This window comes from Manduca sexta, chromosome 11 (assembly GCF_014839805.1).
Source record: "Manduca sexta isolate Smith_Timp_Sample1 chromosome 11, JHU_Msex_v1.0, whole genome shotgun sequence".
Classification (NCBI taxonomy): domain Eukaryota; kingdom Metazoa; phylum Arthropoda; class Insecta; order Lepidoptera; family Sphingidae; genus Manduca; species Manduca sexta.
In genome coordinates, this window is record NC_051125.1 from 2,444,651 (window position 1) to 2,459,302 (window position 14,652).

At 34.2% G+C, this 14,652-nt stretch overlaps 1 pseudogene; it reads left to right on the forward strand.

The window, feature by feature from the left end:
• Nucleotides 1–5,308: 5,308 nt before the first annotated feature.
• Nucleotides 5,309–13,669, forward strand: LOC115450793 (annotated as a pseudogene).
• The last annotated feature ends 983 nt before the right edge of the window (nucleotides 13,670–14,652 follow it).

The window sequence follows — 14,652 nt, forward strand, 5'->3', positions numbered from 1 at the left end:
TTTATTATGTATATCCCTTTAATTTCAAAAACTCGTACCAATGGAGGTAATGATTAACGACTATTTTCAATAAGCGATCATAAACCTAATCTTCAATCCGATTCTGAGAAGGAACCAATCAAAATAACTCTTTTGTAAGCATGTCAAAAACCCTATGTTCTGATTGGTCCATCTGTGCGATGCATCGAAATTCGAAAACAGCGATAAGTTGGGTTGGATAAGGTTGCTTTCTAACATTTAATTCCGGAGAAGTACGCTGGGGGGATGTTCTATGCGGATAAGTCCTTCGCGCGGGTAATAAGAAAATAATTTAAAATCGGAATAACATGGAAAACTTTCGTTTAAAAAAAGACACCTATTCTATTCAATATTCATAGTATAATTTATACTACTAGCTGTGCTTACAACGTTGCCTGTATCGACTTAGTTCTATCTCAGCCTATCTCACACACCTCTCTATTACACAAAACACACACGACAATGCTGCCCGTCTGCCTTAAATCTGTTTCTCCAGGTATTTAATTCCAAAAATATTTAATTGTACAGACACGCAAAATCTGTAAGATGTATTTATCATAAGAAGCAAAATACCATACCTGAAACTAGAAATGTGAAAAATATCTCAACCATACTATTCTGGATCAATATAGATGGGACTTGGATCCGGCAAAAAAGTATAGTGTGGGTTTTTAACCAGGGATAGGCGTTTTACGTGCGAGAAGCCGAGAACAACACCGACTCTCAAATAAAGCCGTAGACACTTTCAAATAACGAGAAAGCATGATAATTATAAGTATAAGGATATAACATGATAATGGATCCATAGCTGTTTCGCGTGAAATTATAGTTTCTCTTGATGAATGAGTTAGGTTAGGTACCAATATAATTTTGTTTTACGTTTTCGCTCCGTTCTATAAAAAAATATTAAGACGTAGGTCCATATTAAGATAAGGAGGCGCGGAGCTAATATCTGGCACAAGAACCCCTTAATACTAATTGTATTTTTTAACCTATAGCTTAGCAAATCTAGATTGTATTGTTATATCGTTAGAGTTGAGAATTAAACGAAAACAGCGGGGTGTTGTCTCGTACAACGCAATAGGGCGCTTAAAGTTGAGCGCACTTGAGACTCGGTGCGTCCTCTCGTCGCGACCCAGTAAGGGCACAGGGCCAGAGCTAATCTCCACAAACTATAGACAAAAAAAGAAATACAACCGATTATATAGATAAAAAGTAAGTATAATGTCTCTATATTTGATGAGATAGGTATGCAAATAGCACGTCCGTAGTAAACGTAGTATGTTATATGCCATACGTTAAAATTTCGTGCAGTTTACGTTTGTTATTCCTATGAAAAAATAATATAAATAATTACCCCCTTCGCTATCGAATCTAGGACTCTATGTTTCTAATTAGAGTTGAGCATGTCTCATTAGCATTGAGTAACATTAGTTTAATACCCTTTTAAGTAAGCTAATTTATGTTTTACTACCAGTTTTTATGGAAAACATACAGTACTTAATTGATAAAAAAAAATTCAACATTTTATCGGTCTTGTCTTGTGTACTCTATATAAACGGCGTCCGCTGACCTCTACAGTTGAAGCCGCTGCGGTGGACTATTTGAGTATGTCTCAAGTTGAAGAAATTAAAATCCACACTGCTATATATGACACAGGTTTTAGCAACAAAATAACTGTCAGTTTCTTCGGTGTTTCTCGGCAACAAATTGGCAGGGTCTACCTTCGCCTTCATTATTATTTTTCTTTGCGTTCTATTTATAAATAAGAAATAAAGCTATCGCTATATCATCTTACCTTACTAAAGTCATATTATAAATGCGAAAACTTGTAAAATGTTTAGATGTTCGTTAGCAGTAACCGCAGAAACAGCTGAACGAATTTGTATGAAATTTGGCGGATGAATAGAACATTTCCTGGATTAACACATAGACTAATTTTTATCCTAATAATTTTCCCCTATGAAAAATAATTGGTTCTTTTAAATCTAATTATTCAAATAGATGGCTCTGGTGTCATGTACGTGGCCCTGTGACGCGCTACAGTGTTTTAGAGCTTGCTGTAGCAAAAGAGACTTTCTCGCGCAAAGACGCGAGCAACGTCTAGTGATAAATAATTTGAGATATAGAAGACATCTTCATCGCAATTTTTAAAATGGTAGAGCTGTTACATTATATGGCTATAACACGAGAATATCGCATTGGGTTTTATAGAAAAAGCCACACCGGTTATTATAGCTTGCAAATATGTTTCATAGTATATTTAACTATAAAATTCAACTTCGGTTTTCTTTGGACAGAGATCTATCTTGGTCAAACTTTACTTATATGCTCATATATTTTTTAAACCAGCCGATCCTATATTTTCGTTATTTTTCATCTTGTCTCTTTGGAACTGATATACCAATATGTAAATGAATTGCGAATCCATCGCAATGTTCCGCACTGATACGCGATCAAGATTGCAATTTAGATACGCATAAGGCGGAGTTGAGACCGTTTTATTGTTCCTCATAAACCCCGGCCGGGCAAATACGAGATAAAATACGTAGTGTAGACTATAATTTATCTTATTCAATTGACAGAGGACCGGCCTCAATTAAGGATTGACATGTCATTAAAAGCACGTTTTTGATTTTTTTCCATTAATAATGATTTCTCATGTTTACGCGAATGTTAGACATTGGAATAAAACTATTTACGGATTTTATCGCGATAAAATAAAATAAATAGTTTTATATCAATGCCCTTCTATTTATAATTAAAATTTCAATTGTGTTATTTTACTTGTTCGCAAATCCATCCGCTTATAAGTTATTTTCCGGGATAAAAGTACATAGGTACTACGCTATGGAGTAGAGTTCATTGTACCTAAATATTCATATAAACAAATCTTCAGATTTATGATAAGGTTTAAATTATAGGCGATCGATGTCAGTCATACTTTTTAACAAATAAGTTCAATTAGTGTCTGAAACAAATGATTTAAAGTTGATTGAATTTGAACTTGATTAAATGATAAGTAAGTATTTTTGGTACAAAAATTTAATGTCATGTAGGTAGTAGGATCCAGTAAGTATTTAAAATAGTATAAAATTCAGACAATAAGAGTTAATCAGTAACAAACTTACACTTTACTCTAAAGGACGATTGGAGTGACAGTGCCATTTTCATATTATAAGGTTAATGCCTACTAATTAATCTTTATGAAGCGTGGGTATAACTGCGACTTATTGTAATATATTCATGTTTGGATAATATTTACATAAGAATTCTTCATCATTTCAGCCGGGAATTGTCCACTGAAGGACATAGGCCTCCCCCATTGAGCGCCATAGAGACCGGTTCTGGGCCCCGCTCATTCATCGGACTCCGGCGACCCTCACCAGGTCGTCGGTCCATCTCGTGAGGGGCCTGCCTTCACTGCGTTTTCCGGTTCGTGATCCCCACTCCAGAACTTTTCCGCCCCAACGGTCATCAATTCTACAAGCTATGTGTCCTGCTCACTGCCATTTGAGTTTCGCAAGAATTCGTAAGAGCAGCGTTTTGGCGAATTATTTATCGAAATTATAATTGACATTAAACTTATGGTGGCGTCAGCATAAGATACATCTACATGTTCAGATACTAGACTGCCTTTATACGTCACTCAACTTGGGATATAAAACTTCAATATGGGCATTACTTTCGAATTGATAGGACAACAAAAGGCGAAATAATGTAGTGAAGTCATAAAAGTCGCAAATTTATGGACAACTATTGAAAATCTCGCTTTTATTCAAAATCATTTGCGGTTTTGTATGACTTATAGTCGCTACTGTCCGCGTTAAATGGATCTAAGGGTTGATTTTAATATTGTCAGGCGTTATTAAACTTAAGTTTGATGACTTGAGTTTATTAACAAAATATAATTTAAGATTTAATTGCTTTATGGAGGCATTGTAATGCTTTATTTAGTCTATGGGCGAATAATTAGTACACGAATATGATTATGAATTATGAGTAACGAATACTAGTAGGTATCACTGCAATGTCTATTTCTGCCGCCAAGCAGTAGTGTGTAGTCACTGTTGTGTTCCCTGTTGAAGGAGATTGTAGCCAGTGTAATTACTGGACTTAACATCTCATGTCTCAGGATGGCGAGCACAGTGGAATACCATACACTACTTTGTAATTCATGGTGTTGAAGGGTGTTTCTACTGTTTATAGGCGGTCGTATTGATTACCAACAGGCGAACGGAAAGCTCATCTGGTCATTTAAAGTAATAAAAAAATACACTCGAATTAACTGCTTACAAATTCGTCTCGCGACTATTAGTCTGTACTCGGCGAGTATTTAAAAACAGGGATTACATCATATTAACTACAAGCGATGCGATACTTACAATACCCCTACAGAAGAAATATTTGTGTTCCTCACAAAATATTTATCATGTGGGAATTATACTCGCGACTTCTCATTTCTCCTCTCCAAGAACAATAAAGCTTATACACATTCCCCAGTGTCAACGAGAAAAATATTTCCAATTTAAAAATATTCACTTTAGATTGTTTATTCTATGGTATTGCAGACGGGAAAAGTTGCTGGAGAATGATATTTGCCTAATTTTGTGTGTGTGTGTTTGTACTCATAGAAACAAATATCATCGTTTTTGCCTTTGCTACCAATAAATAGTAGCTAAATCATCAAAAAAAATTAAATCGTGACATCTCGAGGCGTAAGCATCATAATATTATTAAGATATTTTTACGACATCTTTTTAAACAATTATTTGCTATCTTTCTAATCCTACATGGTAAAACATACAACATAAAGACTCTTTATATTGCTCAGTAATGTATAATCAGTTGAAAAGGCTAACGAAATCGGTCTAAAAGGGCCTATAGTGTGAAGTAAGTTTAATTTTTAAAATACGCAAAGTCAGCCACTTAGTAGCTGAAAATGCAAATCTTCAAGTAACCTATACAGTTTAATTGATACTTTATTTCTTTGTGTGAAATAAAGTAAATGCCTTATATTTTATTTTTTAGAAAAAGAACGTTGCTGATAACGCAGAAATGTACAGGGGATTTGAAGTTTTGCACTTGCTCAGTTTATGTGGATGACCGTACGTTAATATATTATTTTCTTGTGTAAAATATTATATAATTATTATATAATATGATCTATTCATAGAGCTGAATCATAAATGCACAATTAAGTGCGTAAAACGACGTCGCATCTGTCTGATATTGTTTGACGTAGGTCGGGCGGCGCGGCCGGGGCGGTTGTTATCACAGTGCGCACCGAGCAGCCGTGGGCGGCACACGGTGAGTCCTACACCATACTATCTTCCACTACCTACTACCTACTATTTCCACTATCAACTAATGGACTATTGACTTAGTTTGGATTAAATGCGATATTCTATTTCGTTATTGATAGTTATTTTTTGCTGGAACTATCTCTGATAGATTATAATTTGTTTGACCTCTTCCCTGAACATCGATATTTCTAATAAATTAACTTCCTATCTCGAGCTATTGTTACGTTTTCATAATTTTAACTATAGAATGAGTAGATATGAATTTTTATTGTAATGATATTGAGGATTTCATAAGATTTATACTTTGTAAATTAAGATTTTGATTGTAAATATAATTTATGCAAGTTAAAGGACTAGGTTCCGTATGCTGCAGCTTTGATATTTTTATTTCATTCGTAAAGTGCATTTCCTCGACTGATAACATCATAAAGGCTTTCTCTGTAAAATATTTGGAGCATTCCAGGCCCCAACGACTTTACTAAAACGGAATTCCGGCTAAACTAGTTTTATTCATGGTGGGTTGTATGGGCTGTTTAGATCACTGATAAATGATAATCTATTTTAAAAAATGTGTATAGGGTTTAAACTTGCATATTTAAGTGACTTCAAGATGCAGAAGGTTCTATATGATAGGCTTTTTACTTCTACTCGCTTTTTCGGTTTCCTTTTGAGTTAGTGTAGAGCGTAGATTCGGGTTCGATTATGCAAAATTATAGAATAAAATGCTTCGAATAGAATAAATAGTTTGGATTATTTTGAATATAATTTTCCCATACTACAACATGAAATTTTAATTACCTACCAAAACATATGTTTTTTTAATTACTAATGTTATAAAATAATTAAGTTACATGTTACCTATTAAGTAAAAATTGAATAAACATAGAGAATAAAGTCATGTAAAGGTTTAGTCTTATGCGTTAAAAAAATTAATTACTTAGTTTCCATTAGAGCCATAGAATAGTAGAGCATACTCAATATCGGTGTTGCCGCACGCGTCCAAAATATCATTTTTATTGATATTTAGTAGATTCTGAAATTTATTTCATACTAGCATTAATAAATATATACATTTGTACATTCTTACTATGTTCCGTAGTTTTTTTATTAAGCACTCGAAAGTTATGTAGGGTAAAAAGTTAAAAGGAGAATAAAGTTTTATATAGAGTCGTATGAATGAAACTTAAAAAGAACTATATATTATTCGTTCTATCCGCCATCTTTGTTCTAAAGTTTTATTATCTATACCAGAATCTCTTTACTGTGTTTATTGAATCTTTTGTAGTGTTACTATGGCATTTATGTGAATTTGTTACAGCGGGTAGGGCGGGCGCGGTCTCAAGCCAATCGATATCAAATCATTATACGGAAATTAGTTTTCAATACTACCCTGAGCTGCATCTAAATTAATTTAAACCTTAATCCTGTATCAATAAAGTATAGTTTGGTATGCTGATCATGTGAAAACTTGTTAGTAATAGTCTATAAAATCCGCTAGAAACGAGATATTATGAGGGTTAAATATGAGCAAGTTTTTGAAAGTTTCAAGAATTCTAATTCTTCGCGCATTGTTTCGAAGTTACAAATCCTTTATTATACACTAAAAAAAAGTTTTATTTAAGTAATATAATCGAGTCGTAGGTTAAGAAAGATTATTCAGTAAGTAAGTTAAATGCTGAAAATGTTTATAGAAGCCTGCTAAACATTATATGTTTTTTTTCCAATTTCTGATCCATAAGCCACAAATACAAAATAACCTTACTATTCTGAACAAAACTATAAAATAAATACTTAAACCAGGCAAAACTCAATAATAAAAAATTGACCACAATTTCATCCAATTTACCACACATCAAATTTCCCTTCAAAAAATATTTCAAACTAATGGGCCGCAATATCGTCTGGCGAGGTCCTTCGGGATCGGGAGGAATTCCTCATCCGTCTCGCGCACCCTCCCAGCCTCCCGTGGAGGGGGAGGGCCTCTTCAATACCACCGAGGTGTGAAGCGTGTGCTAATGCGATTTATTACGATTTTATCGTGTTTTTTTTTTATTTGGATTAAAAAATCATGCGATTGTAATTTGGCACATGGAAAGCCATGTCCTGAGAGAAGACATAAGCGTTATACCCCGGTAATGTGCTTCCATCGGAAATAATTTAATTTTTAATTAAAATTATAAAAGAATTAGCGCTGGCGTCGTGTATCTCGACAGTCCCCAAGAACAAAATCTCATCTGCAAAATGCTCTAGTTGCAGTATGAAGGTTTTAAGTTAAGAGGAAAAACAAAACTGAAAGTTTTCCTCCATATTTTCTTTCAAAACTATTGATTGTTATCAAAAATTAATTTAATTTCTATTTTAAGGTGAGTAATTGATATTTGTATTTTCTCTTAACTTAAAACCTTCATACTGCAACTAGAACATTTTGCATTTTCTTGGGGACCGTCGAGATGGTTCTATGGATCGCGACAGTGATTCAGGACTTTTCAAACAGCACACTATATGCCTTTCCAAACTTGGCCTATTGTAGTTAGAGTGTGTATCTTCTTGCTACTTCCTACTAATACTCTCCTTCCACGACAACGATTTGTTCATTAAAATTAATTTAATATAGGTTATTTTATATTTAGGAAAGTATACAGTGGGACTCTTATTTCCAACAGACTATCACGCGAGCAAAGCTACGAGCAACGCCTAGTACAATAATAAACTTCTATACATAGAAGTAACAATACAAAACCTATTCTATATAAGTCTGTGTTCGTACTGATACATACCCTAGCTTTATAACTAACAGCATCCGATGTCTCATCCAATTTCCTTGTGAACGCGTACATCCGAACGAAGTCTTTGTTGTCAGCGAACCGTACACAAACTGATTAATTATCTGCACTGAGGGCGATCCTCTCCACAATATAACCTTAGGTATACTGTAATCAATACAGTATTAAAGTTCTTGGGATGTACCATCTTGAGACATTCGCCCTTTAACAATTTTAAACTATGTACTTGTACGATTAATAATAACTGACGTGATTAATGATGAAGTTTTGATAGAATAAATGTTAGTTTTAGGAAGAGTCAATTCTCTGACTATAATAATTTTATTTCATTCCATAGCTTCTAGAAGAATACCAAGAGATCCAAACCCTTTTTCTTTCTTTAAACGCAAACAATAGTTCCCCCAACCTTGGTGGCGATAATTTATTATTTGGTGATTCATTGCTCCTTTGTGAGTTTTAAACTTAAAAGGGAAGTATTGCGTGACAGTCATTCTAAATTTAAAATTCAAGTATATACCATTATAGAAGCAATAAATAACCGTCGTAGAATATAAACTATTAATTAAAGTAAATATAATTTATGTTTTAAAATATAGAGCCAAAAGTATGCGTTTATTTAAAAAAGAAATACGAAGAATTAATTACAATCTCACTAGCGCTGTAAGGTTGATAAAAAAAATCTGGTAGTCCTCATTTCAACAATAAAAATAATGTGTCAAATAATACTATAAATAAATAAATGTTTAACATAAACGCTATGGTTACACCCATGCCTTAGCTCATTACCACTCGATCTACGCTTAGTTGTGAAGCAGCTTTATTAAGTTTTGTATGTAACCTTTTATCAGAGAGGGTGTTTTGCAAAATTCTTGCACTGCTTAAAAGGTATTTTATATTATTTTACCTATAATTGCCATATTTTATTAACACAAACAATTGTAGAATAATAGAAAAACAATTTAGCTACTCATGGACGATGATGTTTCGTAACTGCCAGAGACAAAACAATTTCGATTCGTATTGTCTGTCATTCTGCAATTTCATCTTCACCCCAACGTGGTCTCATTTAGTTCTTTTTATAGGGAATTTACCTATTTCCATCCCCACCTATCGCGCAAAATTTTCTTGCGGGTATTACGAAATCAAAGTATGCCCAAAATATATCCAAAAAACAAATATGGAATTTCTAATTTGGTAATCTTTTTTTATAAGCTACCATAAATTTTAGTAATGACACGAATAACATCTTTTCTAATAAAATAATTCAGCTAGTTTCGAAAGTTCTGAAACCGAATAATGAAAAGCCACATTTAAATTCCTAACAAATTAAATGAAGCGATAAATTGAGTTGAAATAGTAAAGCTAGCAACTTTATTGCCTTTAATAAATCGAGTTAACTGGTAGCAAGAAGTCAATATTACCGGCAGAATTGCAAGTAGATCTAGCCACATCCCTATTTTTGCCAAGCTTAGACGCTAACGTAATTTGATATCCGATAAGAGGTTAAAAAAGGTAGCGATAAAAATGTTCTAGGTATAATTCAAAATGGAGTCTTTTTGATTTCATGATTTATTAGTCTCATGTCTTGTTTCTGCTATTTTTACTCGACATTGGCTATATTAGGAGAAAAATTTTAAAACGTGGTTGCATATTGTTATGGATTCGCAACTCCATAACTAATCCGTGTTCAATCGACCTTGACCTAATCCCGAAGAGCTATTGCCTTCCAGCCATATTGTCCATTAAGAGTGGTCGTTTATATTTATTAATTTGTTTTTTCAAATATAGCTTTAGATAATGAAAAACTAAATGTGGACTTTATTGTTTTTTTTAAACGGGTTCGGCTACGTGTCCCCGCTGCATCTGATCACTGATTGACGGTAAGTGGAGAGGGGTCCAATAGAATGACTGACAAGAGATGATTATCCCTTAAAGTCGACACAATTATGCCGGCTTTTTGGAATCGTGTTTACACAGGCTGATCCCGGAACGCGACAGACTTGTGTGGGCCACAATGGCGGGTTTTAACATCTTGTGTACGGCGGTCGCTGTCCGGGCGGATAAAAAATATATCTTACCACCAGAGAATATAAAAATAGTACGTACCTACTTACTGTTAGATTTTTTAAACTTCAGTGAAATAATAAATATAAATAATAAGATAATAATGATACAAAATAAAGCTGTCAAAGTAACAAGGTCGTATCAGTCTAACGACATCATTATAAATAATTGAAAGGCAGCAACCATCGCGATGCTCGTCTAAATTAGGGGCCAAATTACAAGAGCTTACGGCTCATTTACTAGGAACGCGTCCATTAGTGAAATTATTTTCATTTCTGTAAATTGAATCGTCGTTTTCTACAAGTGTAATAAAATCTTCAACATAAACTTTTCAGATTTTCTAGTTTTACCATAAGCATGTTAAATTGTAATTACATATTGACTTTATATATTAAGATATACCTTTTTAACTTATAACTACCACAACGAGGAAGAATACCTAAAGGGTTTTTCTCTATAAGGGTCATTTTATATTTGCGTTACAAAATGAAAGCAAATACTTATCTTTTTAAAAATAACGCGTTAGAATAAGTTACTCGAACCATAGTTGAAAAAAGAATAAGTGTAAGTTTCGCACATAATAAATGTCTATGATAAAGTTATTTTATCATACATATTTATTATTTTTTTAAACATAAAATAGCATGAATACGGAAACATCTAATTAAGAAATATATATACATATTAGTAGTACTCGACTAATTAACAATATAATAATTTTTACTAACCCGCTTTTGGGATGTTACAAAAACGTTCCTACACTTCTAAACATACTGCAAAAGAATACTAACCTTCAAGGTACAGACATTAAACCTTATTTGGCAGGCAGGGGACCTATACAGTTCTTACTTTGTGATCATATCTGTATAATGTTAAATTAAATGTAACCAAAAATACCTACATCACATTATCTGAAATATACTCCTTTTTTTCCAAAGATGGTGCGTTACGTAAGGATCACGAGCGAGATGAGCGAGGCGGTGCTGCAGCACCTTCGCGATAGCTTCTTCGCCGACGAGCCGCTCAACAAGGCTGTGTCGCTGTGCGAGCGCGGGCAGTCGCACGCGGCGCTTGAACGCCTCTGCGCTGCCACCATGGCCGATGGACTGTCTCTTGCTGCTATGGAAGGCGATACGGTAAAATACGTTAATCCAAGTCATTTGATGCCTTATACGTTACTTAAAAGAAGTATTGATGATGGTAAATTATATTTATGGCATTTTTAAGCGAGAGATATTTTAAATTAAGAGATGATAGTCACGACCAAAATTTTTGTATTAAGCCCGTAAGTAACGGACTTTGTCAAGGAGATCCAATTTCTCCATTACTATTAAATGTTAATACTTAAAATTAGCAAGATGAATAGCAAACTGCTGACGTAATCAAGTACGTAGTAGTAATTAATGTGGTTACTTTGTTAAAACATCGCTTTCCCACTGTACCTACAACTCTTAGACACGTGATTAAGTTATTTTGATCTTTTATTTCAATGGTTCTCCAGGTGCTGGGAGTGGGCCTGAACGGAATATTATGACCCGGTGACATCGAACAGAGCACTGAGAAGATCCAACAGTCTTCCGACGAGAAATACAACAAGATATTCACGATTCTGTACACCGTCAGCCGAGACCTCGACCTTTTTAACACATACCAGGTAAAAATATTCGATTATAAATTTTGTTGCGTTTACACCTTGGATGTAATTTTGGGCTTTTAAAGCTTAGATTTAAGAACTAATTTACTTTTCCATTTACGATTCTGTAAGGCGTCCACTGACCAATATGCTTAAGCTAATAATTGCTATAACTAATAACTATTTTGTCAGTTCCCTGCTTACGAAAATACGATATTTGAGAAATAAACTAGTCTGATTAGGTTAATCATCATTTAAGATAACCAATTTTATTGCTAACACCCTTACAGCCTATGTTATATAGAAATAAAGAACGACGCTGTACTAGTTTACAAGAACCTATTGCCCATAAAATGTAAAAAATGATCACCTATCTGCTTATTGAAGACTTGACTTCAATCGTTTAACCTCACGAACACTGAGAAGGAAACAATTATGTTCAATGTACGATGTATCACATTAGAGCGTCAGCCTTGTTCATTGTTAAATTGGTGATCTGAATTTAGATCATAAACAATATGATGGAAAAGACAGATGTAATATAGTAATTTTGATGTGGAGATTAGGTGCATGTGTGTGATTTGTGATGGCTATATATTATTCCGTAGATGGTCACTTTGGTTTATGTTTAAGTTATGCCAGGCCTCGTGGCTAAAATGTGAATTATTCAATTCAATGAACACACTGGGCCTTAAGACAAGATGGCTTTCTACAATTGGTAACGTTAACGTTTTGTAGAAGAATAACAAATCCTATAGAATCATCTCTATGATATATCATTCACATACATCTTTTCGGTTTTAATCAGCGTTAACGATTTTAGAAAGACATCTTAGATATCGCTCCTGAATGGCCTTGGAATGGAATTTCTGCTCTTTATAGCTATAGAATAAATGCTGGTCACAAAAAATAAGTCTCATAAGTTACCCAATTGTTTGAGTCCTATTACGCTTAGGTCTGAGCTCAAAGATGAATATTGTCATTCGACAGGTGGATCGTATTTTGGAATGCAGGATCATATCGGTTTCGGAGGAGGCTCGAGGTCGCGGATTAGCCAAGGAGCTCATGAAGAGGAGTGTTGATCTAGCGAAGGAGAAAGGATTTAAGGTATATGATTTTGATAGAAATTAGATACCTAAAATATCACATAATATGTACAGGATCCATATCTTACTCCCTTATTTCAATTCGACAATCATAGAACAAGAATTGACTATTTTTAATAATCTTTCGCTAAGCAGAGCTTTACTTTACCATAAACAATATTTTTATATAAGTTTCAAAAATCTATAATTTATACAATTAAGTATTTATATTTATCTCTGTCTTTATATCATCACTTCCAGCTATTTAAGGTGGATGCTACAGGTGCGTTCTCTCAGCGTATCTGCAGGAGCCTCGGCCTCGAAGAGCTGAGGAAAGTGCGTTATTCAGAGTACCTTGACGATGCAGGCGAGCCTGTGTTCCAAGTCCCGCCGCCACACGATGCTCTCTGCGTGATGGTATTGAAAATACCGTAAACAGTTATCATATTTTACCATATCCAGATTCATTTTCACAGTCTTTTTGATGATGCGCATTAGGCTTCGACATCTGGATATACTGCAAATCACTGATCAAAAATATATGATTTCTATTTTATCGACTGTTAACTAATAAAATTGGTAAATGCCGAAGTATATTCAACAATTGAGATGATTTTTTCATTTAAAGCGCTTTGATAATCAAGTACTTTTCGCTATTCGAATAAACAGTAAGGTTAAAACACTTTGATACTTATTACAAGATGTATCTAAGCTTTATGGCGCTCTATATTGCGTCAAAATAAAATATTGTCGTTGTATTTAGACTCAATAAAAAATGAAGATGCTATTTATATTGTATCTTTAATAAAAATCGTTAAGTTTTGCGGACCTTTAGAAAACAAGTCCTATTTAGTAAACTCATTATATTTATAAAAAAGCAAGTCACTTTATTCGTAAATGCTTTATAATTTTATATTGTTGGCGTAGATATGGCACAAATAAATATTAACTGCGATGTTTGATATTTCTATATTAATATAACAATCAAATAATAATAATGTCAGTATTAACTATAAAAATTATGTAGAGATTTGTAGAGGTAATAATATATACCACAATAATTCGTTCAAATTATTGTAAGTAAAAAGAAGTTCTAAATAAATGACGTAACTTCTTTTTTATCATAACAAAATGGGAAAAATATTGAACAAGTTTTATATATAGATTCAGGCTGAGCGTTTTAGATAATTTTCATCGTGTTCTCATAATGTATTTAATAAATAAAGTCGAATATTCTCAGCATTTATTTTGCTGGAGATTGGATATATCATCTTATATTTTATATCCGCCCGGATAACGACCCCCATACAAAAGTTGTAAACCCGCCATAATGGGCCCCGTAATTATGTCGCGTTCCGTGATCATTCTGTGTATATCCAATTCCAATAAGTCGGCATAATTGTGTAGACTGCCGAACAGTAATCATCTCTCATCACTCGACATTCTATTGGACCCCGCTCCACTTTCCATGAGATGTAGAGGTGTCACTTTGCCGTCATCATCATCATCATCAGCCTATATCTTTGTCCACTGCTGGACATAGGCCTCCTTCAATATACGCCATTTTACCCTGTCTTCGGCCTGTCGCATCCAGTTCTTGCCAGCGACCTTTCGCAGATCGTCACTCCACCTAGCTGGAGGGCGTCCTACACTACGTTTGCCGAGCCGTGGTCTCCACTCAAGAACTCGTTTACCCTATCGGTTATCGGTTCTTCGACAGATATGCCCTGCCCACTGCCACTTCAGTTTGCTAATCCTGTGTG